This window comes from Tamandua tetradactyla, chromosome 18 (genome assembly GCF_023851605.1).
Source record: "Tamandua tetradactyla isolate mTamTet1 chromosome 18, mTamTet1.pri, whole genome shotgun sequence".
NCBI lineage: Eukaryota > Metazoa > Chordata > Mammalia > Pilosa > Myrmecophagidae > Tamandua > Tamandua tetradactyla.
Genome location: NC_135344.1, coordinates 44,723,354 through 44,751,045, shown reverse-complemented (window position 1 = coordinate 44,751,045; position 27,692 = coordinate 44,723,354).

The window sequence follows — 27,692 nt, the reverse complement described above, 5'->3', positions numbered from 1 at the left end:
GAAAAAAATAACAAGCCTTCATGCTATATATTTAATCTTCCAGCCCCACACCAAGAATTCAGTAGAAACCTCAATCCCTGGACGCTTCCAGCGACTTTCTGCCTTTGAACCCATAGTTTCTCTAACTCTCTGAAAGCAACCTTGTCTTACACCTAATGTTCACAAGGTCAAACAGAGTCAGCTTCCGAAATGGAAAGATTAATGCAGCTATGGATGGGAGAGAACCAAAGGGAGATTGCTGCCCAAGCATGAGAATTCTATCTTGTAGAATTTTTTTCTTCACAGCAAATAAGGTTTATGGATTGCAATGAGGAGTCTGTCGCATTAAAATAAGTCTTTTTACAGTATTTTCCCATTTAAGCCTCATATGGGCAGCATGCTGGATTGGGCCCGGAAAGGCAGACTCACTAGTTTTTCAATTTAGTTTGTTAATAGCCTGCCTTTCATAAAAGCATCAAGCACAATCACACCAATCCCTAAATCAATAGGATGATGCAGCAATGCCTCACAGAAATGATATTTTTGAAATAAATATATACCATTCAGCCAGGCCCGTTTGACATCAAATTTATATACTCAATAAGAAAGCACAATTAATGGTCCCGAACTGTATTTTCCTTTACCTATTTCACATTTCAAGAAGCACAGGATTTCTTAAGAAAAAAATAATAATAAAAGAAGGAAAGAAAAGAGCAAAAAGGCATTCCATTCATAAATGGAATGAAGGCATTAAAAAAACAATGCTGGTTTGTTGGTGCCTCCCAGTCCTTCCCCCAAGCCCCTTTATCTTGCCTCCAATCTCATTTTTCTCCTCTTTGCTTAGATTTCATCTTTCTAGGGATAGCTTCCCTGAGCCCCATGTCTAACAGCACCCCCTTCCCTCTCTGCCTGTTTACCCTGCTCTTTTTTGGACTTATTTTGGACTGAGCCTCATTGCATTCTATTTGTTTATTGCCCCCCACCCCACCCCTTTAAGAAATATTAGCTCCATAGGGGCAGGGTCTTGGCCTATATCCAGCTATATCCCCAGTGCCAAAAAAAGTGTTTGGCTACTGGTAAGTATCCAAAAGTATTTTTTCAATGAACAAATTGATGAATGCATAACTATCCTGCCCTAAATGATCACAAAGTTGTTTGGTCACATTCATACGATCAAGCAGCAATAGAGGACATCTGCTTACTCACTAAACCAATCAATCAGTAAAGACGTGCAAGTTTTTATTTTGTGTCACACTGAGGTGTTTGTGTGTGTGTGTGTGATATTTTTTTCCGCACTCCATTGACCTGTGACTTTTGTCACAGCAATGACACAATTAACGGCAGTGAAAACTTGACTTATGAACTATCCAGCCTCCTATTTCTTGGGGTTACCAGTTTAAGGAGCCCCTTCATGTCTCGCCAGGATGAAGACCTTGTTAAAACCCAGGGTCTTCTTGCTGGCCCTCAGCATTCATCTTTTCGTAATAGCCTGTAGTACTTACAATTGTTATATAACTTCCACATACCCTATCAGATTTTATCCATGCAATAATTTGTCCCATAATTTTTCTCACTTTAGAATTGAAGAGACAGATTCAGGGGTTCTAAAATTGGCCCAGCCAGTAAGACTCAGCAGAGCAAGAACTTGAAGTTAAAGACTCAGGGCAGTTAGCCCTGGGTTCTGTCTTCCCTTACACCTGTCATTGCTTCAGACTCAGGCCTCACCCCCAGAAATTTCTGCATCTCCATCATTCCTCATCATGCCTCCACTGCTAGAATTGCTCCACTGCAGTCCTATAATGGCTCTGATGGCTCTGTTTAAAGATCCCACCCACTTTTTATTCTTAGTGGAGAAGGCTTTTCAACTAACTCTCAGAACTGATAAAGGATTAATAAGCCCATTCACACCACCTTGGAATTGATAATATCAAAAAGGCATGTGGCCTTTCAGAATGATATGTGAATTTTGAGTTCAAATCATGGGGCGGATGCAAAGACTTTACTCCAAAAACTTACTTTCTAGTAATGGAATTTTAGACATATGATAATTGGATTGGGACTGTTTGATCCTATGCATGCTAAGCCTTTTCTAGAACTTACATCTGCCAATCTTCTTCATGTCTACCTTTCCTTCAGGGACCCTTCACCTAAAGTCACTGTCAGAAAGCCATGGCTTGGTAGAAAGTGGAAGAAGAAGAACAATCTAGAAGAAATTCTTTGCTTCAAAAAGCTTCCTTGCACTATCTATTATGAGGCCTAAAATTTCACAATTAGTCATCTGTTCCTTTAGATTAACATTTCTCTTTCCATAGATCTCTGTTAAAGTTGAAAACGCTCTGAGAGCAAGATGTCATTAAGCTATTTTCAATGTGTAATAGTTCATGGTAAATGAAATAATCAGATACTTTTCTCAAAAAAAAAAAAAAAAGTCATGGCTCCTGCCTGACAAATGATAAGCACTCTGTGACTATAGCTATCACCATTTTATTATTGTGAGAATAGGGACCAAGTATAACATCTGCATGTTTGGCCATGGTGTGTGGTACCTGTGTATTTTTTCTTTAATGGCAAGTGCTTTATTTTTTGACTGTGTAATCAAGGACAAAATATTTAATAACTATAAGCCTCAATATTCCCCTTTAAAAATGGTGTTAATAATTCCTCCCTCATTGATGGGCGTGAAGAGTAAGTGAAATAAAAATCAGTGGCTTTAATGAGATTTACGTTGATCTTAAGATATAAGGTACTCATAAAAAAAAATAAAGCCACCCTCCATAGCTCCAGTTGTTTTGTACACCCAAGTGCTAGGTATACGCAGATCCAGCTACCCTGGTTACTACTGCTCCCTACGCCTTTGGCCAGCAGTACTGAGAGACTTGCTGCCCCAGCTCACCCTAGGGTTCATGGTGCCCTTTACTGCATAAGCTCCATGCCCGTGGGGCTGACCTGGAAGAGGGTGATCATCAAACCACCCCACAGCTTTTGAAAGGGACTTTGATGGTCAAGATTGGAATAATACAGCTTTTTAGCAAAGAATTGTAAGTAGGACTCAGAGTTCTAGATATTGAAATAACTGAGACCCTAGAATTTAAAAAAAATTTTAGAGCCTGTCTTACATAATAGATTTGCTCACAGAGGTGGGTTCCTGTATCCAGGCTGAGGGATCCAAGATGATGAGCCACACAGGCTGCATGAGTCCAAACCTCAGGGGAAAAAGCTGTCACTCGGAAATCCATCTACAGGAGCTTACTAGATAGATCTACACCTGGATGCCAAGTAGTTCTATCGTAAGTGCCTGCCTAAGCATTCTAAAAAATCACAAACCCCATGGAGAGGGGTTCTTCAGAATACCTACCTTCCCTGCAGCTCTTTGTAGTGGGGCACTGAACTCTACATTTGCTAAAACCTCTTTGTCCTTAGTACTGCCACTATCAGAACTCTTCCTGTTCCTAATAATTGCTAATGTCCCCAGACAAATGAACCAAATCTATGGGACATCCTTGAAATTACATCATAAGACCCCCAGAATCTTATCCATCTCTGTGAATGAGAAGCAGTGTTCCAAGCATTCTTGGACACTGTAAATAACTGATGATACCAGTTATCTCTTAGCATTTCTTTGTTCTCTGAACTGGTTAATCTTGATCTATTTGGAAGGCATCTTGAGTAATGTAATGAGCTGTCTTCCCACTATCCCCTGGGCCAGGATTTTAAACTGCTTGCTGTAACAGTAGTATCTTTTAGCCACCTCCAGGAAATGCCTATTTGGGAGCCCTAGAGTGGAATTCCAGACCTGTCTACTTCCCATAAGTGGGGTCCACATGATGGTGAATATGTCAGTGTGGGAACCCCCTCTCTCCATCATATCTTCTAAAAAGTTGGGGAGGTACTGGTGACTAGGGCATTATGGACATTATTTCACTCTGATAACTAGTCTAGTGAATGAAACATCACAACAGCAACAAAAATTAAAAACAGAAACATTATAGATTGGGATTTGGCCTTCAGAAACATCTGTGGTGTTCCATCAACTGTCTTCTTATCTAGACTCCCAGCCTCAAGTGTCAAAACTGAGTCCTCTGTCACTAGTGTGGGAGACATCGTATCTGGGAAAAGACCAACTTTGGAGACTTCTCAGAATTGGTACCAGTGAAAGACTTCTATTCTACCTGGAAATGGAAAGTGTTTCTCTTGTTATTCTGTTTTTGAGACTTACAAGTACACCAGCAAGGGGTGGAGTATCTGGGGACAAGGTGTCTAGAACCTATTTCTCTTCAGGATGTGCCTCTTTGTCAAGGGATAAAATTCCAGAGGACCCTGTCTGTGGTGTTCTTACCAGTAACAGTATCCTCTCCACCAACAAGACTAGAGGTACCTGAGGCAAGCCCCTGTGGCTACATTTTTTGTGCCTTTTTTATTTCCCAGAATTCCAAACCCTCTTCCTGTCCTATGACATCCTCAGCTCCAAACATGTCTTCATACCTGAATTCTTCCTTTTTGCCTCACCTCTTGTATTGGCCTTTTTTCTGGACCTCCTGATTGGCCTCAGATGTCATTATCCTCCAGGCCTGCTGCCACATGGATTGCCTATAGTCTTTAGCTGTCGGTCAAGTTCGCTGCTACTCTCCATGTCCAGCTACACTCTCACAACCTCAGCCTGAACTGGCACCCAAGCAGGAGCGTTCCTATAATTTTAAGGTAACTGCATAACTCCATCTCAAAATACAAAACTCTTTCTAACTACCCACATTCTTAAATTTTTCCTTTTCTATACCCATAACCTTGTCTGATGGCTTTGATTGCTTTTGTGATACATATACCCCTGGAAAAAGGTAAAATGTAAACATTCTCAAACCTGTGTACCCCCTTGTGGAAAAAAATCATATATATTTTTTCTGAGATGAAAAAGGTTTGCTTAAAGTATGGTACGAGGGTAGATATAAAGTAAAAGAGTGAGGATCCCAACCTCTAGGCTACAGCTGACATGGAAAGAGTTACCTCTGAGCAGAAACTGAAGCCTTATCTTCTGAAGATAAAACCTGCCAGCCTCCCAATGCTGTGGAATGCTGGCCCTATGTAGCAATTTTTTCCATGAACTACAACTGCTTCTCACAAAATTTTTTGATAGGCATTCACCCCTCTTTGGATCTGGGCTGTAAATATTTGTCCAGGCCCAAATAACTGATGTTCTAACTTTACAATGCACATATTGTATAAATATATGTTGATAAATAAACTTAGTAGCTGGTATGTGCATTGCATATAAACCTCTTCTTTTTTGAAAGTAAAGATTTGAATTTTATAGACTGTAAAATATGGATATTGCTCTATTTATCTTGATGTACCTCTATGAAAAGGTGACTGCTGTGATTGCAAAGTCATACCATATAACTAAAATAAGGTGCTTTATTTAGAATTTTAAGATATCTCCTGCCCAATATGTATAACCATAACTATCTTGAAAAATTAGTTGCTTGTTGCATAAATATTTTGAAGTGCTCTGGCTATAATCCTGAAGTGGTTTATAAACATTGTGAAGGGAAGGAGCTGGTCACTGCTATCAAAACAGGAGCTAAAGGATTCTAGCAGGCCAATATAGGTGAAGAAAGCTGATAGTGAGGGGCATGTGCTGGCCCTGGTACTATGGAGGGTGGGTCTAAGAAAAGATACCATCAAATATCAACAACAATAACAGACTCTGACCAGAATATTAGGAAACATTATCTTTATTTATTAAAAAGTTATACAGGGAAAACATTTTCTTTAAAGGATAAAATTGGAAATATTTTAGGCTGTGTGTGCCAGGGCTGTTCTTGGTCATTTATTCTTCCTCTTCTTTTAATTTTTTAACCCTTAAAAAATATAAAAGTCGTGGGCCATAGTTTGCTTACCCCAGCCCTATAGCAAAGGTTTTAGGACAGTTTTAAACTGAAGAAGCCTCATATTCGAGAGAGATCTTGTGCTGAACCACAATAATCAAAATCAGCTCGAGTTGGGTGTATAGGAAGTTGTTGAAGGACCCCTGCCTCTCTGTGTTCTCTCCCAAGTTCCAGGTAGCCCTGAAGTAACTGCACAGAACCTGAGAGCTGTTGGGACTACAGCTCAGGTATCTGAATATTTGTGTACCAGAGTAACAAAAACTTTTATCAAAGTAATAAAAATGAGCAATTATAAAAGAAGCTCAAGTTTTATATCAACAAGGAGAGAAATACCCAACAAGTTAACCATGTTGTTTTACATTTTCTCTATGGTACCATCATGTTCAGTCTCCCAAGCAAAACCTTATTCTTTATTTCCTACATGCACAGAGTCTTGGATAGAAATGCCTTTTTTAATTTGCTTAATCCCTTTCCATCCCAGTGTACTTTTATCTCCTTACATCAGGAAAACTGTGTAAGTCTTTTAGCTGGTTCTCCTGCTTAGTCCTCTTAGACCTTGTCCACTCTGTCCTATAAGCCTATCTCACAATAGGCTAAGTTTTGTAATTACTTTGCTTTGATCTCCCCACTTCTCTTAATGGCCTGAATTCAATTCAGTTCTTCAAGAAATTGATCAGATACTTATGATATCCAACATTCAATGTTCTGGGAACTGTGTGGAATTCCAAGATATATGTTCGAATCTCTGCCATCTATAAGCAGAGATAAGACTGTGACACAATATCTGTGATAGAAGGTGGAATGTGATGAAAGTCATTTCAGTAGTGCAAACAAAGTTCAGCATAGTAGCTGGATGAAATGTCTGGCTTGTGAGATTGGAGAGAACGTTGAAAAATTACTAGGAAGTTACTACATGACAGAACTAGTAGAGCATCATGATGGAGAGAAAGACAAGGGCATGGAGAGAATATTCTGGAAATTACAGTCATATATTCTGGTAAGTACATGATGGAATAAACTTGGAGAATGAGAGGAGCCAAGTTTGCGGAAGATCTGGAATGCCAGACCAAACAAGTTTTTCTAGCTGTATTCAGTAGGCTTTGGAGAAGAGGCAGCATTATTTGAAGTCTATGTGCCCTATTATTAAGTAATGTATGTTTCATTGGCACAACCATGATATAGTGAAAGAGCTTTGAATCTGGAGTTAGGGAACTCATGAATTTCTGTTACAAATACCTCTGTGATTTCCTCCAAGTTGCTTCATCTCTTTGGGCCTGATTTTCCTTATCAAATAAAAGGAGATTGAACTAAATTATGTTTTACCATTTCTATTTCTAAATTTATGTGGTACTTGGAAATGCTAATTCTCTATCAAAAATAAGGAGTTTTGTAAAAATGACTGTGATTTTCTGTGAACAGATGAGATTTAGTGGAGTTGTTTTTGGTAAAATTGGAAAAAAAGAAAATAGTTGTCTTAAACTTTCTAATGTAATACTGCACATCATGGCTCCCTGTTACCCTCACATTAGGTCATGAAGTTCTTAGGGAAGGGAGAGTTAGTATTTGCTTTGGTTCCTGTTTGCATTCCCAGCACATAACAGAGACCTGGCTTATCGCAACCCGTCTAAATGCCTTATTGAATAATCTCTCCAATTTCATCAAACTTTCTGCTCTAGAGGAAAATCTGAACCAAATACATGTTAAAGTATGAATGGTCACCCGTTTGCTAAGGAATTTATCTTTAAAAATTGCATATGGGATCAGCAATTTCCCATCAGCAACTAAGTCTAATACTAATGACAGCACATCTAGACTATGGAGTGTATTTAGAAGGGATACAGTGGTCTACACAGCTTGGTTCCCAATCAAATACTTCCCTCTCCACGCCCCGCAGCAGCCGAGCCGCCCGACCTCCTTCTCCCCTCTCTTTCTCCGCCGGCCCGCCGCGCGGCGCCCACGCCCCGCAGCAGCCGAGCCGCCCGACCTCCTTCTCCCCTCTCTTTCTCCGCCGGCCCGCCGCGCGGCGCCCACGCCCCGCAGCAGCCGAGCCGCCCGACCTCCTTCTCCCCTCTCTTTCTCCGCCGGCCCGCCGCGCGGCGCCCAAGCCCCACAGCAGCCGAGCCGCCCGACCTCCTTCTCCCCTCTCTTTCTCCGCCGGCCCGCCGCGCGGCGCCCACGCCCCGCAGCAGCCGAGCCACCCGACCTCCTTCTCCCCTCTCTTTCTCCGCCGGCCCGCCGCGCGGCGCCCAAGCCCCGCAGCAGCCGAGCCGCCCGACCTCCTTCTCCCCTCTCTTTCTCTGCCGGCCCGCCGCGCGGCGCCCAAGCCCCGCAGCAGCCGAGCCGCCCGACCTCCTTCTCCCCTCTCTTTCTCCGCCGGCCCGCCGCGCGGCGCCCAAGCCCCGCAGCAGCCGAGCCGCCCGACCTCCTTCTCCCCTCTCTTCCCCCTCCTGCTCCGGCTGCTCTCCAACCACCACGGTGCCCTCTTCCCCCGCCTTCACCGTGCTCCTCCGCCACCAGCCTCGACAGCCTTGCCGCCCTCACCTTTCCTCCTCCAGAACAGCTACTGGGGGAGTGGAGATAATACAGAGCAGCTCCCGGAGCCACGACGGAGATCAAAGGGACAGCGGACCCCATCCTGGAACGGCTGACTATCTGGGAGAACCAGCTCCGGTGAGATCACCAAGGGGCACGGGATTTCCTGGGTGGGACGACAAGCGACCGGAGTCCCTCCCTTCCACCTTCCTGGGCCAGCTGGTAGAATTGGACAGGCGGTCCCCTTAGGCCGCGGCGGCTGGTGCCCCCACCACACGAGGCCCCCCGGAACAACTGAGATAGTTGGGTCGGAAACCCCCAGACTGCGGAGAACAGTGACCGGGGGATCCCTTCCAAACACGTGACTCCCCCGTCGGCTGGGAACAGTGTACTCTCCCGGGCTGCGACAGCTGGCGCCCTCCCGCCACGCTTGGTGCCCCGCGCCGACTGGCTAATTTGGCCGGACGCTCTCCTGTGCTGCGACGGCCAGCGACCCTCCCCACGTTTGGAACCCCGGGCCGGCTGGCATTCTTCCAAGACACTTAGGTTGCCGAACCTCCCCTACGGCGAGAGTTTTCCAGAGTTGAGGGACCCACAGCAACTTTCGCTGGTGGAACCCACAGACAGGCGTGTGCCACGAGCGCCACCTACTGGGCAGGATAGGAAGAACAGAACCCAGAGATTGCGCAGAAAAATCTTTCAAGCTGTGGGGTCGAACACCCGGGGAAATCTGACTAAATGCCCAGACGCCAGCAGAAGATAACGGATCACGCTCAGAAAATTGAACATATGGCCCAGTCAAACGAAGAAACCAATAGTTCAAATGAGATACAGGAGCTGAAACAACTAATGCTGAATATACGAACAGAAATGGAAAACCTCTTCAAAAACGAAATCGATAAATTGAGGGAGGACATGAAGAAGACATGGGCTGAACATAAAGAAGAAATAGAAAAACTGAAAAAACAAATCACAGAACTTATGGAAGTGAAAGATAAAGTAGAAAAGATGGAAAAAACAATGGATACCTACAATGACAGATTTAAAGAAACAGAAGATAGAATTAGTGATTTGGAGGATGAAACATCTGAATCCCAAAAAGAAACAGAAACTACACGGAAAAGAATGGAAAAATTTGAACAAGGTATCAGGGAACTCAAGGACAATGTGAAACGTACAAATATATGTGTAGTGGGTATCCCAGAAGGAGAAGAGAAGGGAAAAGGAGGAGAAAAACTAATGGAAGAAATTATCACTGAAAATTTCCCAACTCTTATGAAAGACCTAAAATTACAGATCCAAGAAGTGCAGCGCACCCCAAAGAGATTAGACACAAATAGGCGTTCCCCAAGACACTTACTAGTTAGAATGTCAGAGGTCAAAGAGAAAGAGAGGATCTTGAAGGCAGCAAGAGAAAATCAATCCGTCACATACAAGGGAAACCCAATAAGACTATGTGTAGATTTCTCAGCAGAAACCATGGAAGCTAGAAGACAGTGGGATGATATATTTAAGTTACTAAAAGAGAAAAACTGCCAGCCAAGACTCCTATATCCAGCAAAATTGTCCTTCAAAAATGAGGGAGAAATTAAAACATTCTCAGACAAAAAGTCACTAAGAGAATTTGTGACCAAGAGACCAGCTCTGCAAGAAATACTAAAGGAAGCACTAGAGTCAGATACAAAAAGACAGAAGAGAGAGACATGGAGAAAAGTGTAGAAAGAAGGAAAGTCAGATATGATATATATAATACAAAAGGCAAAATGGTAGAGGAAAATATTATCCAAACAGTAATAACTCTAAATGTCAATGGACTGAATTCCCCAATTAAAAGACATAGACTGGCAGAATGGATTAAAAAACAGGATCCTTCTATATGCTGTCTACAGGAAACACATCTTAGACCCAAAGATAAATATAGGTTGAAAGTGAAAGGTTGGGAAAAGATATTTCATGCAAACAACAACCAGAAAAGAGCAGGAGTGGCTATACTAATATCCAACAAATTAGACTTCAAATGTAAAACAGTTAAAAGAGACAAAGAAGGACACTATATACTATTAAAAGGAACAATTAAGCAAGAAGACATAACAATCATAAATATTTACGCACCGAACCAGAATGCCCCAAAATACGTGAGGAATACACTGCAAACACTGAAGAGGGAAATAGACACATATACCATAATAGTTGGAGACTTCAATTCACCACTCTCATCAATGGACAGAACATCTACACAGAGGATCAATAAAGAAATAGAGAACCTGAATATTACTATAAATGAACTTGACTTAACAGACATTTATAGGACATTACATCCCACAACAGCAGGATACACCTTTTTTTCAAGTGCTCATGGATCATTCTCAAAGATAGACCATATGCTGGGTCACAAAGCAAGTCTTAACAAATTTAAAAAGATTGAAATCATACACAACACTTTCTCGGATCATAAAGGAATGAAGTTGGAAATCAATAATAGGCGGAGGGCCAGAAAATTCATAAATACATGGAGGCTCAACAACACACTCTTAAACAACAAGTGGGTTAAAGAAGAAATTGCAAGAGAAATTAGTAAATACCTAGAGGCAAATGAAAATGAAGATACAACATATCAAAACTTATGGGACGCAGCAAAGGCAGTGCTAAGAGGGAAATTTATTGCCCTAAATGCCTTTATCAGAAAAGAAGAAAAGGCAAAAATGCAGGAATTAACTGTCCACTTGGAAGAACTGGAGAAAGAACAGCAAACTAATCCCAAAGCAAGCAAAAGGAAAGAAATAACAAAGATTAGAGCAGAAATAAATGAAATTGAAAACATGAAAACAATAGAGAAAATCAATAAGACCAGAAGTTGGTTCTATGAGAAAATCAACAAGATTGATGGGCCCTTAGCAAGATTGACAAAAAGAAGAAGAGAGAGGATGCAAATAAATAAGATTAGAAATGAAAGAGGAGACATAACTACTGACCTCACAGAAATAAAGGAGGTAATAACAGGATACTATGAACAACTTTACGCTAATAAATACAACAATTTAGAAGAAATGGACAGGTTCCTGGAAAGACATGAACAACCAACTTTGACTCAAGAAGAAATAGACGACCTCAACAAACCAATCACAAGTAAAGAGATTGAATTAGTTATTCAAAAGCTCCCTAAAAAGAAAAGTCCAGGACCAGACGGCTTCACATGTGAATTCTATCAAACATTCCAGAAAGAATTAGTACCTACTCTCCTCAAACTCTTCAACATAATCGAAGTGGAGGGAAAACTACCTAATTCATTCTATGAAGCCAACATCACCCTCATACCAAAACCAGGCAAAGATATTACAAAAAAAGAAAACTACAGACCAATCTCTCTAATGAATACAGATGCAAAAATCCTCAATAAAATTCTAGCAAATCGTATCCAACAACACATTAAAAGAATTATACATCATGACCAAGTAGGATTCATCCCAGGTATGCAAGGATGGTTCAACATAAGAAAATCAATTAATGTAATACACCATATCAACAAATCAAAGCAGAAAAATCACATGATCATCTCAATTGATGCAGAGAAGGCATTTGACAAGATTCAACATCCTTTCCTGCTGAAAACACTTCAAAAGATAGGAATACAAGGGAACTTCCTTAAAATGATAGAGGGAATATATGAAAAACCCACAGCTAATATCATCCTCAATGGGGAAAAATTGAAAACTTTCCCCCTAAGATCAGGAACAAGACAAGGATGTCCACTATCACCACTATTATTCAACATTGTGTTGGAAGTTCTAGCCAGAGCAATTAGGCAAGAAAAAGAAATACAAGGCATCAAAATAGGAAAGGAAGAAGTAAAACTATCACTGTTTGCAGACGATATGATACTATATGTAGAAAACCCAGAAAAATCCACAACAAAATTAATAGAGCTAATAAATGAGTACAGCAAAGTAGCAGGCTACAAGATCAACATTCAAAAATCTGTAGCTTTTCTATACACTAGTAATGAACAAGCTGAGGCGGAAATCAAGAAACGAATCCCATTTACAATCACAACTAAAAGAATAAAATACCTAGGAATAAATTTAACCAAAGAGACAAAAAACCTATATAAAGAAAACTACAAAAAACTGTTAAAAGAAATCACAGAAGACCTAAATAGATGGAAGGGCATACCGTGTTCATGGATTGGAAGACTAAATATAGTTAAGATGTCAATCCTACCTAAATTGATTTACAGATTCAATGCAATACCAATCAAAATCCCAACAACTTATTTTTCAGAAATAGAAAAACCAATAAGCAAATTTATCTGGAAGGGCAGGGTGCCCCGAATTGCTAAAAACATCTTGAGGAAAAAAAACGAAGCTGGAGGTCTCGCGCTGCCTGACTTTAAGGCATACTGTGAAGCCACAGTGGTCAAAACAGCATGGTATTGGCATAAAGATAGATATATCGACCAATGGAATCGAATAGAGTGCTCAGATATAGACCCTCTCATCTATGGACATTTGATCTTTGATAAGGCAGTCAAGCCAACTCACCTGGGACAGAGCAGTCTCTTCAATAAATGGTGCCTAGAGAACTGGATATCCATATGCAAAAGAATGAAAAAAGACCCATCTCTCACACCCTATACAAAAGTTAACTCAAAATGGATCAAAGATCTAAACATTAGGTCTAAGACCATAAAACAGATAGAGGAAAATGTTGGGAGATATCTTATGGATCTTACAACTGGAGGTGGTTTTATGGACCTTAAACCTAAAGCAAGAACACTGAAGAAGGAAATAAATAAATGGGAGCTCCTCAAAATTAAACACTTTTGTGCATCAGAGAACTTCATCAAGAAAGTAGAAAGACAGCCTACACAATGGGAGACAATATTTGGAAACGACATATCAGATAAAGGTCTAGTATCCAGAATTTATAAAGAGATTATTCAACTCAACAACAAAAAGACAGCCAACCCAATTACAAAATGGGAAAAAGACTTAAACAGACACCTACCAGAAGAAGAAATACGGATGGCCAAGAGGCACATGAAGAGATGCTCAATGTCCCTGGCCATTAGAGAAATGCAAATCAAAACCACAATGAGATATCATCTCACACCCACCAGAATGGCCATTATCAACAAAACAGAAAATGACAAGTGCTGGAGAGGATGCGGAGAAAGAGGCACACTTATCCACTGTTGGTGGGAATGTCAAAGGGTGCAACCACTGTGGAAGGCAGTTTGGCGGTTCCTCAAAAAGCTGAATATAGAATTGCCATACGACCCAGCAATACCATTGCTAGGTATCTACTCAAAGGACTTAAGGGCAAAGACACAAACGGACATTTGCACACCAATGTTTATAGCAGCGTTATTTACAATTGCAAAGAGATGGAAACAGCCAAAATCTCCATCAACAGAAGAATGGCTAAACAAACTGTGGTATATACATACGATGGAATATTATGCAGCTTTAAGACAAGATAAACTTATGAACCATGTAATAACATGGATGGACCTAGAGAATATTATGCTGAGTGAATCCAGCCAAAAACTAAAGGACAAATACTGTATGGTCCCACTGATGTGAACGGACATTCGAGAATAAACTTGAAATATGTCATTGGTAACAGAGTTCAGCAGGAGTTAGAAACAGGGTAAGACAATGGGTAATTGAAGCTGAAGGGATACAGACTGTGCAACAGGACTAGAAACAAAAACTCAAAAATGGACAGCACAATAATACCTAATTGTAAAGTAATCATGTTAAAATACTGAATGAAGCTGCATCTGAGCTATAGGGTTTTTTTTGTTTTTGTTTGCTTGTTGATTTGTTTGTTGTTGTTGTTTTTTACTATTACTTTTATTTCTTTTCTTTATATTAACATTTTATATCTTTTTCTGTTGTGTTGCTAGTTCCTCTAAACCGATGCAAATGTACTAAGAAACAATGATCATGCATCTATGTGATGATGTTAAGAATTACTGAGTGCATATGTAGAATGGTATGATTTCTAAATGTTGTGTTAATATCTTTTTTTTTTTTCCGTTAATAAAAAATAAAAAATAAAAAAAAAAAAAATACTTCCCTCTCTTCCTGCATCTGAGGTCCCTTAATTCTCACCTGAAGGACAAACCTCTAGGCTTTACCTTTGTCAAATACCACAATTTTTAGCTAAACTCTGTCTTGTCCTGGCATAGGGAAAGAAAAGGGCCTATCAGGAGCCTCTAAGTCAGATCCTGTAGAGAATCCCATTTTGTTTTGCTTTTTCCTTTTTCAAGTGATAAAGGAATGCCCTGTGCTGCTATCCTCCTGTGGGTGTCACCCACGCTGTGAGTCTATTTTCTGGTACTCTGACCTCCCCGTCTCCATAAGAGATCACTTACCCTTTCATTATGGACATCCTCCACAGTTGAACACCTTCACTTTACTTAGCTTTGGGCTTTATTTGTATCAGATCCCCTTCCTAGGAGAGTTGACATGCCCTTTGTTCATGATTTCCAACCTTGCTTCCCCAGGTTGCCTGCAGCTTAGACAGAATGCATATCATTGTGAGAGGTGGCCATATATCCACTCAGAGTGGGCAGGTGCCATAATGGCACAATTTCAGGTGTCTTCCACATTGATGTAAAATGTGCCATCATTACTGCCACTTGAGCAGAGTACCCAGAGTCAACCCTGCATTATGAATGACTCAGAGCAGTTTTTAAGAGATGTATATGCAAAGTCCCTTTTGCCATGTAAGATAACAATTCACCAGTTCCATGGATTGGCACATGGGCATATATGGGGCGGAGAGGGGGTAGTGTTCTGCCTATCAAAAAAGATTTTGCAAAAAGAATTTGTTTAAAGGCCCAGGGAGTACTTTGAGTGACCTGGCTCTTTAATGTGGTCACTTTCAACCAATTTCTGTGCTTAGGAGGAATGGACATTCTAACTGGCCAGACTGGATCACATGAAGCCAAGTCCTATGGTGAAGAGGCAGAGGCAGAGCCAACATACCACATGCAATGGCTTCAATGAAGGAAGCAAAGAATATAGGCAAAGGAATACAAGAAAAACAAAACATGCACCAATATCCTTTGCAAGGACAGGCAGATAAAGGGGCATATTTTTCTAGTTCCTGACTTTCTAAGACAGGTCCATGAATTAAGTATTGCCTACGTAAGACATGTCTTTTAAAATATAAATATTGAGGTTTGGATGGGGATAAAAATTCTTATTGAGTTACATGTGAATGTGTTTATCAAAGTCTGATTCTATATGCTGGGATTGGCTGAGGCAATAGGTTACTTTGGGTGGAAAAGTCAAAGGACCTCAAAATGGAAGGTCCTATAGAGGGCATAAGAAATGGCCAAGAGGGCGGGCCACGGTGGCTCAGCAGGCAAGAATGCTTGCCTGCCATGCCAGAGGACCCGGGTTCGATTCCTGGTGCCTGCCTCTGTAAAAAAAAAAAATTTTTAAAAAATTAAAAAAAAAAGAAATGGCCAAGACCATGCAGAGTGCACCTGGCCCCTCACAGCCAGATCCTGGGCCAGCCCAAATTCTCATTTCTACATGGAAATGAACCCGTGAAAAAATGGACCTGTCTCATAAATGGGGATCTTCTTTGACTGATTCATTCATTCCCCTTTCCCTTCCTTAGCACCTTGCTATACAGGGGACAATTCACAGCTTTTTACCCAACCCCATCCCTCACTCTTGTAAGATGGCAAGTTCTGCTCTGCTGCAGGACCCCAGAGGAATGGCAGTTGCTCATGAGCAGAGCTATCTCTCCCTGGACAGCAGCTCTTCCATATTTGGGCATTAATTCATGATCAAACATTGATGAATCATGCTATTTTACTGAAAAGCACAGTCCTTAAGTCAACCACCTAATCTAAGGGAAGAAATTAAACTCTAAACCAACATAAACACATTACAAGTCATTAGTGTAATTAAAAAGGAATGTATAATTAAAACATTTGTGTATTTTAGCTTAAATTCATCTGCGGTTGGAAATTTTAATGAACTGTTCATCAAAGAAGTCTCAGGAGTCTGGGGATAAGTTTAGCATAACAAGAAACTGAATGTTTTTGGCCCCCCCTTCTTCAGGAGCCCCATTCCCTCTGGTTTCTAAAAAGCAAACTGTCATTGGTTCCGCCAAACTAATAATGATTCTAAGTGGTTATGATTGCTTCCGTGTTTTAAACTGATGTTATCTTTTTATCCCTTAAGAATCATGTTTTTCATAATTACTTCTCTTTTGTCCTTTCCTTAAGACAAATAATTTTGTAATTAGCGATGAAGGAAGGACTCGTCACTCCAAGACATCTGTCAAGTTGTCAGGAAGTATGTCTCCCTGTAGCTATATTTAAACTTTCTGTTTAATAGCCTCTTGCTTTATTTCACAAGAACATCTCTGCGGAATCATGCCCAGGATCCCCTAATGATCAGATTCTATAAAACACAGAGCAATTAGACCATAAGAAATATAGCTCCCCAGACCTTCTTCCTATTCATACTATACACCTCTCTCTCTTAGCACTCCTTTCACTGGGTCTCCCCAGCCACGCGGCCCTTCTCTCCCATGCTCCGTGGGCTCTAGTTCTTGTCTCCAGCAGATGAGATGACTGAGAGTGTGAACAATTAGGCTGACATTTTCCAGAACTCCTGCATTCAGTTGTAAAATCTCGGAATGAATGGCAAGCTATTGTGAGAAACAGAATATTTTTCCCTTAGAGGGAGCACAGCTATAGCAGTGTTGTGTATTTCCTGTGTACCCTACAGAGAAAGATGCACTCGCTCTTGTGTTTGCTGTTTTTCTGTAGAGGCTGCAGCAAGCAACAGCCTCCCAGTAACTCCTAAAGCCTCTTTCTTTAGGAACAGAATCTAGACTGACAGGACTATCCTATGGAGTGTTGAGAAATTCGGAGAGACTGTCTTTACCAAAGGATTCAAGATTATCTTGAATCTCCAATTTGGATGCATTCTATTGATGCTAAAACCCTAAATCTCACAGAGATCTCCAACTGCTGTAATCACTCACTCTCTTAACTCTTCCGTAGGTTGCTTAACCCATGACTCTCATTCTACGGGAGAAAGTTAAGCACAGAGAAAATGTGATTTTCCAAGACTCACATGCAAGCATCAGAGAGATACAGGGATAGCAAAACTTAGTGAACTGTGGTCTGAGTCTGACTTCCCTTCCAACTTCAGCAGAGACGTAGAAACAGGACTGGCCTTTGTTGAATTAATATTTTAGAAGAAAATTGCAGTTGGCACATTTATTCTTCCTTTTGACCACACTTCCCATCTCCCTCTCCTTCCAAACACCCTTACTACTGGCCCCAGTCACAGGGACCTACTAGACCTTCAAAAGATGATTTAGTAAAAGCAAAAACACTATTTTTAAGGTATTTTCCCTCACAGATATTTGCATCTGACAATGGAAGATCAAAAAGTCTCTATGAGCCAAAAAAAAAAAAAAAAAAAAAAAAGGCATTGTTCAGGTAGAATGTCAGGCATCAGAAAGCAGGGGGTAATGGAATTTTTTGCTTTCTGATGGGGCAGAGACTGGCCCTTTATTCCTTACTGCATCATGGAAGTGGCTGCTTAGTCTCCCAGCCTGAGTATAGCACATGGGCATGGTACAAGACGTGGGCAGAGGTGTGGCAATCTCATTGGCTAGAATGATAAAAGGAAAAAAATAAATCAGTGTGTGCACTTTACCAACTTATTTCTTCCTGACACTCATGATCATGATTATATTTAACATGAAATAAAACTACAAAATGCCTCTAAGCCTGCACTTCTCTTTTCCTACTCCAAATGCCACTCCTCCCTCATAGCTATTTACGTGCTCACTTAAATTATCTTCACTTCTGTTTTATCTTTTTTTCAAGCCATTCTTCACACTAATGTCAGACTGATCATCTTAAAACACTAGTTACATCACTACATTGTCTTTCTGGTGACAAGAGCCTGAAGAGGCTCCATAACCCCTATGGGTTAATGTATGACATCATGCTACCTGCCCTTGCCTTCTTCTTCATTGCTCATCGTTTCTTAGCAGTGGACTTCTGGGATGATTAAACTGACACCTCTCTTTGATCGTTCCTTTCCATCCTATTCTATTTGGCTTACCCTTGTTTACAATATCACAGAAAGTAGAAATATAGGGCCTGGGGTGCTGAAAATACCATTTGGTTATCATGTCGGCCCTCTAGAATTCTTTCACATGAGAGAGAAATAAAGCCACTGCCATTTCCATTGTTGATACAAGCAGTGGCATACGATTCTTGACTGACACGGACACATGGGGACCATTGATTTCAAGTGTATCATCTGTTGGTTACTCGGATGCAAGGACAGGACATCACCACATGTTAGTTTTTCTTTGGTTTGTTTTTTGTTTATTTGAAATTTTGTGCCGGATGCTCCGGAACTCTGAAACTATTTAATTCAAATGATGTAATCTTCCTGGGAGCCTTCACTTGGTAGGTGCTAGCACCCAGCACTCCCTATATTCATCCATGAGCTCTCCTTCCTCTTCTCCAGCCAGTGCCCCTCCTGACCCGTACCGAAAGGGACAAAGTCATATAAATCAAATATACAGTCATGTCTCCTTCCCAGGCCATATCTATTCCACTTGCATCTACTCAGTAATTGATATGGTCTGTGGTGCCCCATCTTTTATGTGAGGTTGTAAACTTATTGAGGCACATCTTGAGCACAGAAAAGGAAACCCGCTCAAAAAGTTAAAACTTTTTCAGAATATAGAAATTTAATATTTGTGGGTTGAATAAAAAGTGATTAGATGAATTGTAGGCAGTGAAAACTTTATATAAAGAAAGTATAAGTCAAAATAAGGCACTACAATGTCATGCAAAGGTGGAAAAATTTGACACGAGGAAGCTCCAAAGCTTCACATATGTTTCCATCATGTGAAGTAGGGGATATTTTTGAAATGTTATCTGATTATTTTTTTGAAAATACTCTAGTGCCACCACTGATCTACCCCTCTTCCGCTCCTTAAAGCAATATTTGTAGATGTCTGGGGATTTTTTTTTTCTTTGGGGGGGGAGGGTGCATGGTTCAGGAAAGAAGTGCTGAGGGATTTTGATTTTACTGTTTAAGTGTCTATGCTTTAAGAGACAAGAACTTACTGAGCATAGACAGAATTTGACCAGGGGTAAAATGTCACAAGTAATGCAAGGATCTCTTTAAGGCTCTCAGGCTTTATCTAAGGAAGAGAAGTCTGGGAAGAATAGCCATTGTCAGCATCACTGAAATTATCATGTTCTACTGTGGCATAGAAGCCAGGACAATTTTTCATGACCCAAAGTGTGGTGTGGAAGTTGCATATGTGTAGTGTGGACGTAATAGAATGATTGAACAAAAGGGAGAGGCAGCTAGTGGAGGAAAGTGTCAGTAGCAGCCTGCCTGAACTAATGATCAGGAACTGGGTGAATTCTCTCCTCAACACCTTAGTACAAGCTAAATCCTTGTGCACTGAGATCAAATGCTTTTATGAGTAATAAAATCAGAGGAAATTTTGATTTGACTAAGATTAAAATTCTAAGGACTGAGAGCTTGAAATTAAGTTTAATTGTAGAAGAAGAAAATAATCATTCTTGCATATCTGAGTTGTAGACTGAGATTTGTAACCACCTCAAATCCTTTCCTTGAAAGTAATAAAGTAACTTTGGCATCTTGGTAGGTGGCTCCAAACCTCTGTAAGCTTGTCAAGCTTGCCACAAGGTCATCCTCAACTGTCATTATCACCAGCATCATCTCTGTTTAACAACAAAAAAAAGAAAAGAAAAGAAAAGAGGTCCAAGTATATTGCCAAGTAGAGGCAGCCTCACATGTAGAAACAAGAAGAGCATCAATTACAGGGTTGTAGAGATGTTATTTGATGGATGCCAAGAAAAATGTTTTCTCCTATCACCTCCAACCTGTCATGATTGATCACTTAGGTTGGGAAGCCTTCTCTGCCAAATGCAAACCTCTGTGGGAGAAGTGCTACACTGAACCCCCAACATTCTAATATGAAGAAGATTATGTAGCTACCATTCTAAGAAGCTGCAAAAATTCTAGAATCATGAGAATTTTAGGGGATCAAGAAAACTGAAGTAGGGAAAGAGGCTTGCACCTTGCTGTGAGATAACACTGGAGTCAGTTGCAAGTGAGACTTGCCCATTGGATCTGTCTGAGTAAATATTCTCAAGACATGTCTGGCTCATACAACTTTCATTAGGGTTTCCAATCACACTCACATATGGTATAATTAATCCTAAGGTTGTAATCTTATTCATAAAAATGAAGTATTAGAGGATGCTGGTAAATAAATCCCCTGACTATACAAATTCCACTCCAGAGACCAGGGAGCAAACATCATGGCTACTATTGTCATTACAGTGACTCTTAAAATATGCTAATAAATATTGGGTTTCACAATCCCTGGGCAAATAAATATTTAAGTGTTACATGTGTATTGATCTAAAATCCTGGTCTTAATCTCAATGTATTATGGTTTGAGAAATCATAATGAATTGCCCCTAAATATCTCCTATGGTCTTAGGGCAACCATTAAAATCCTATCATGATTTCTACTTAAGCATGGTGGTTAACTATAACATAACTATGAACGTATATTTATTTCTTATTCCCTCTTGAAACCCCACTGAAATGGGGCACAAAAAAGAGGTGTGTACCGACAATGACAAAAAGACTCAAGAGTCACGAATGATGTTAACAATCCTTGGAAGAGCAGGGATGAGACAGATGGGGGTTTATTGACTAGCATATCAGAGGACACTTAAGCCTAGATGCCTACAAAGGGATAACCACATATTCGCAGCATGATTCATGAGGTAGAATCCTGGAAATGTTCAAGATTTGGAGACATCAGGTCCTTGGATGTTGGAATTGCCAGTTAGGGTTTGAAACTATAGGATAAGCTGAAAGTCTTTATAGGAACAAGTAAACATTCAAATGCCATCCCTCACCTTGTGCAGCCATAGGGCTGTACTCACCAATAGGGACAAATGACTGGAGATGTGTTTCCTAGAGCAGTGGGGCCACAAAAGCTCTGGTCATAGAAATAATAGCAATAGCTGAAGGTAGAGGTGAAAGTGCATCTAAAACAGATGATTAAATGAAAGACTACATAAACACACAAAGATACAGATCCTGGCCTTCTCCTCCTTACTCATCTTTTAGCTTGCTTAAAATTCAGGTTTTTACCCCTTAACCCAGTATCTGGATGACTCAGAAATCACTCTGCCCTAAATGAAAAAGCCAACTCACTACCTAATCAACTTAGAGTGGCAGTCACCATTTGACAGGCCCTGCTTGTGAACCCAGAAATCTGAATCAATTTTTAATGCCTCACTCCTAATTATGAATAGATGAAAAGGAGTCATCAGATATTTGTGGAAGGCTTGCAAAATAAAAATGAAAACCAGATCAAATCAAATGGAGAAAAAGAGACCAGAAGGAAGAGACACACTATAAGGAACAAAAATTGTTTTTTTCCAGAGAGAAAAGTGAAGACACTGCATCTATGAAAAGAGAATCGGTTGCCTCACAAAGAGAACATTCAGAGAGAAAAGGGGGCAATTAGCAGACTTTAAAATGTAGAGCAGAAGTTTAAAAATTTAATAAGAGGAATAGAAGATAAAAGTAAAGATATCTCTTACAAAGTAGAACAAAATAACAGGGATGTCGAAATAGAAAAGATAAGAAAGCTAGAACATCTCTCCAGGGGTTATAGCATAAGAAGAAAAGGAGTTTCAGAAAAGAAGAGATAAAACAGAATTGATGTTACTGTCAAAGAAATAATACAAGAAAACTTCCCAGATCTAAAGGATATGTTTCCATATGTTTTTTTAAATAGCCCACTTTATACCATGCACATGGAGTAAGAACAGACCCTCAACAAAGAGTACGGTGAAATTCCAAAAAGTGGGGGTTAAAGAGAGTATCTAACTTTCCAGAGTTCCAAAAAATAGATATAAAAGTTTTGTAATTAGAATTATATTTCATTTTTAATAACGATATTTGAAGTGCTAAAAGAGAATGCAGAAAAAGAAAATGAAACAGTATATTTAAATTCATATAGAAGATAGTCTCCTTTGAATTTAATATATCCAGCCAAAGTCTCAGTCATATATGAAGGGAAAGTCATGTTCAAATATTCTGAATTAAAAAAAAACGTATCTCTCATACGTCTTTTCTCAGAAAGTTACTATAGAAGGTTTGCTATCTAAATGAGAAAAATGTGATCCATGATATGGGGCTTCAACAGAGGAAGAGGCAATGAAACTCTCAGGATGATGACAAAGAGAAATCCTACTATTATTTATGTGGTAGAGAGCAACCAACCTTGATTGAAGCTGGGGTACATCGGACAGATGTCTTCAAGGAAAAAAGTGCAACTGATGTTTATTGTAGGACACTTTTTAATTATATTTAGAGATTATCTGCTCTATCAGAAAATTTGGATTTGAATTTAAAACTAACCCGAATTTAGATACTTATTAAATTCAGAAAAAAAAAGGTGGATAAGAATTCAATTGCCATCATAGTTCATTACATGGCTCAATTGTGTGCAACACTTACACTGTCTATTATAATGTTAACAGCAAAGTTTTATTTAACCCCAAGTTTTTCCAAAGGGTAGAAAATGAAATGTGTAAGGGGCATGGTGGGAAAAGAGTGCTACATATTCATCTTCCATAATGGAAAGTCAGCTGATCATAAATGAAATTAAGAAACAAAAACATACTAGTTTAAAACGTTCCCGAGAGATGTGGAGGTAAATAACATAAAGAAATACCTAAAGGAATTGAAGGAAACGATCTCTAGGAGTAGGGAGTGTCAAGTGGAACTTGTTTCTTTTTCTTCTATCTGTCGGCCTATTTACTTACTTATTTCAGCTGCTTAATATTTTGACTATAAAAATGTACTTCCGGGCAGGCCACGGTGGCTCAGCAGGCAAGAATGCTTGCCTGCCATGCCAGAGGACCCAGGTTCGATTCCCGGTGCCTGCCCATGTAAAAAAAATGTTGTACTTCTAACATCAAGATAAAATTAACTTTTAAAACTAGTCTAAATTAAAACTCAATTTTTTTTAGTGCAGTTGTCCCCACCTTTGTCTATATTTTGGAATAACTTGGGTAGCTTTAAAAATATCTTATTTCACAGGCCCAATTCTGGACCACTTAAATCATAATCTCTGTATATAGGGATCAGGCATCAGTATTTAAAAAAATCTTTCAGGCAACTTTAACATGTTGCCAATGTTGAGAATTAGTACTTCAGTACAAATATGCTACTCTGAGGTCTTTGCAAAAATGCAAGCAACCCTGGGAAAGTAAAAGATTGCACCCTTATCTCTTTGATGTCTCCCATTTTACTGACAACTGGTAGCTTGGAAGAACCCACCTGAGGAAAATCAAATTCCAGACAAATACTTGTGATTATTGAAGCAAGGAGACAAAAATAGAAAAGCCCTAGTGAAGGCTTTCCAGGTTACTCCATGTTACTAAAACCAATCAGAGATTGTGACAATTGCTTTTTCCAAGTCCAAAGGAAGTAGAATAAAAAAGTAAAAGACTCACAAAGAAAGAAACATTATTCCTAATTTAGGGTACTTGATATTCCTTATATATCGCTTGAAATAGTTCACACCCATAATTTAGCCTAATAAATTTAGAAGGCCTCTGTATGTGATTTCATCAACATTTGGTGGTCATTGCTACCAAGAAGGTAAGCCAGTATAGCAGACATTGAGAACAGTGCCTGTAGAAAAACACGGGGCCAGTGAATGAACGAGGACATGACTGCAGATGTCCACAGGAAGAGAGATCAAAAAAGAAGGTCACCTTGCTCCAGTGCCCAGACAGAGATGTGCACTCAGGAGCACTGCTCACACCAGAGAATCCATGAGTCTCATCAACAGGCACAACTGGAAGCTTTGACCCTAGACCAAATCATAGTATTTTTAGAGAAGGAAGAGATTTTAGATGCATTCTTGCATTGTATACTTCTTTTATAGAAAACAGAAGCCCTGTAGGGTTAGGTGGTTTGCTCAAGGTAGTGGCAAGGCACTTTTAATTCTCTGTCTAGTATTTTTCCCCAGTAGCATTCACTTTGATGCACGGTGTAGATTTGGATTGGGACCATTCTTGATTTGCATATGGAGAATGTTTCATCCTTACTACTTGCTGGTTGCTGATGGCCGCTGAAGTAAAAACTTGTTTACTGGAACATTTCATATAATTGTGCTGCCTCACAGACCTCAATCTCTCCACGGGTCACACATGTTGTATCTGTTGGGATTTCTATCACTGTGACATGGGGAATTGAAAATGCTCTATCCACTTTGTTCATGTCTGTTATTACATATCGCTAGTGTGTTTGTTTATGTGTGTGTGTTTTGTGTACTTCATGTCTTTTCCCCTACTCCAGGGGTTCCTTGGTAAAAGAGCCACATCTCCTGTTTATCTAAATCCCTTTGGGCAGTGGCTATATCCCAGAAAGAAAGAGGGGTGGTAAATAAACCTTTAAAGCACTAACACCTTAGTCTGAGAAAAGAAACCACAGCCAGGCTAGAATCAGAACACAGGAAATCAAATGATAATCACAACAAACAAGATAAGTACAATAATAATGTTAAATATGGTAACTAGTTATGTTTTCCAAATGCTGAAAATGTGCTGGTCACTGTTCTAAGTGCTTTATATGCATTAATCCATTTAAATTTTGCAATGAGCCTATGAGTTGGAAACTAATATTATTTCCATTTTATTCATGATAAAATCAATGCACTGTGAGGCTAAATGTGGCAGGTCTAAATGGGACAGGATGTGTGGTTCTCCCTATCCTTACAGAGTGTGTGTCTTGAACTTCCTTGATGACACTGTCCAGAATGTTCTATACTGTGAACACAAGCACAGGGTCTCACATGTCTCTTTAGCTCACACATTTCTAAGCAGGGTGCCTGAAATGGAGTGAGCACTTGACACTTACATATGAGCTGAACAAATCGAAAGCCGTGATAGATGGGAATGGCACACAATCTCCACATAAGGCAGACTGATGAGTGCTAGAGATTGCAGTAGATGGGACACCATGCACCATTGATTATTCTATGATCCTAAATAAATGTAGATGCTGGTCACAAGGTTTTATGCTTTATTTGATGTAAGTGAAAAATATATTTTGAGGAATTTTAAAACTTTTTCCAAACATGAAATCAAAACCATATTTATAGATGTAATATTTTTGTGTTAATTTGTATAACTAATGGCTTATCTTTGGGGGATTTGAATCTGTAACTCAGGAGGGTTTCCACATGTATTTTCATTGCAGGTATAACAAATAGGTTTAGGCTAAAGAAAACATTGGAGTGAGCACCGTTTTACTTTAACATGTCATATAATTTTGCTAATTTTTCACTTTGCTACATACGTAAACAGTTAAGGAAACCCAGATTACTTAAAGAGATCTGTCAGATCCTGCCTTTCTTAACTGAAGGCTGCAAAACAGGGCTGCTCAGCTGAAAGTGCTGATTTGTTAAATTCTGACTAAATGTAGTCTTGTTTTGGTTTTGTTTGTGTTTCTATATCAGACCTTTACAGGCTTATCCTACAATCAATATATGCTTTTATTTATCTTTGCCACATTGGGGAACTTTCAAATTATTGTCTGGGTTTTAGTCCCTCAGGTGTGAGTCATTTCAGCCTGAAAGGACTTCTGAGTCCTTTTCTGTGTGTGTGTTAATTAGAGTTGGTTTGATGGTCTTTGTTGTCCGTTTCCTCTGTTCCACAGTTTGAGAGACAGTGATGTTAAACCAATCCCCAGAGGTCCCTGGAGACCATTTCCAGTTGCATTACTGATTTATTTTTGTCTTGACCAGATGGCTCCAGGTTCCTGTGACTGTACGGGAGTCCTTTTGATTACCCTATTTATCTCTCCCAGTGCTCAATTTAAGGGTCAAACCTCATGTAACACATTTGCCAGCAAGATAAACCATTCAAGCCCACTGCTGTTTGGACTCCATACTTCTGACATATGCTCCGTGCCCCATTACACACCAAAGTTATTAGATTTAATACATGTTTTTATAAACTCCATAACAAAAGCAGGCAGGGTTTCTGTTGGGTTGTTTTTTGGTCTTTTGGAACATGCAACCGATGGAAAAACAGCAGCCAGGATAGTGCAGCAGAGAGGAGGGGACTCTGCGGGTCCCCCAAGGCTCCCTGACTGAGGCTTGCCTTGCCTTTATGGAGGTGGCCATGAAAAAGATGAGCAGAATGTTTTTAATGAAACCAATAAAAATGCAAAGGAAGATTTAATGTTTAAAGAAACAATAAATCAAAACTGACAACTGAAATGCAATATTTCACTATGAGATTGAGGAAATCAATTCATCCAAAGGGCACACTCGGCTTCTGTTTAAAAAAAAAAAAATCCCCACACATACTCAGACAATAAAAGCTATCATATCAGCAGAGGCTAAATAAGCTCTAGTTAATGGATTTTGAAACCTTGAAAAACATGCATGAAGCCAGACAATATAGAGTCTCGTGGCATTTGGACACACATACGCATACTCCACATCTGCAATCCAAGAATTATAAAGTTCTATAATTGGGACCCCCTCTCAGTGAGGGTTCAGCCACCCAAAATTGTTCGTTGTTCAAAATGCTCTTTAAGCTCAGGATTGCCAAATTGCCAGATTTTTTATTTTTTATTGTGGTTAACATATATGCAACACAAAATTTCCCAATTTAACCACTTATTTGAGTATAATTCTGAGCTATTAATTTCATTCACAACATTGTGCCACCGTCACCACCATTCATTACCAAAATTTTTTCATGGCCCCAAACAGCAGGTTTGTACCCATTAAACAATAACTTCCCACTCCCCCCACCCTCAGTCCCTGGTGACCTATACAGATTATTATTTTGATTCCTAAATCATTTTCTTTTAAGATTTTCATATAATGGAAAATATGAGTGGGGACTAAAAGCAGAAATAGTAATTTGGCCTCCATCCTTAGGAATAAAACAAAGATGATTTAATGTTTGGGGTCTACCTCATCAAGCTTATGTAGAATCCCTACTATGCCTGGCATTTTTTTCTGACCCTGAGGACCACTACATTTAACAAAAAATTTAGTTTTGATTTATAAGGGCTCACAAGCCAATGAGAAATTATCACCTGCTCTAGAAATTATAATACATTTTATTGCAAGTTCTATAGCAAAAGTTAAAGAGTGCAATAAAAATGGGCACAGGAAAAAAAATGGGCA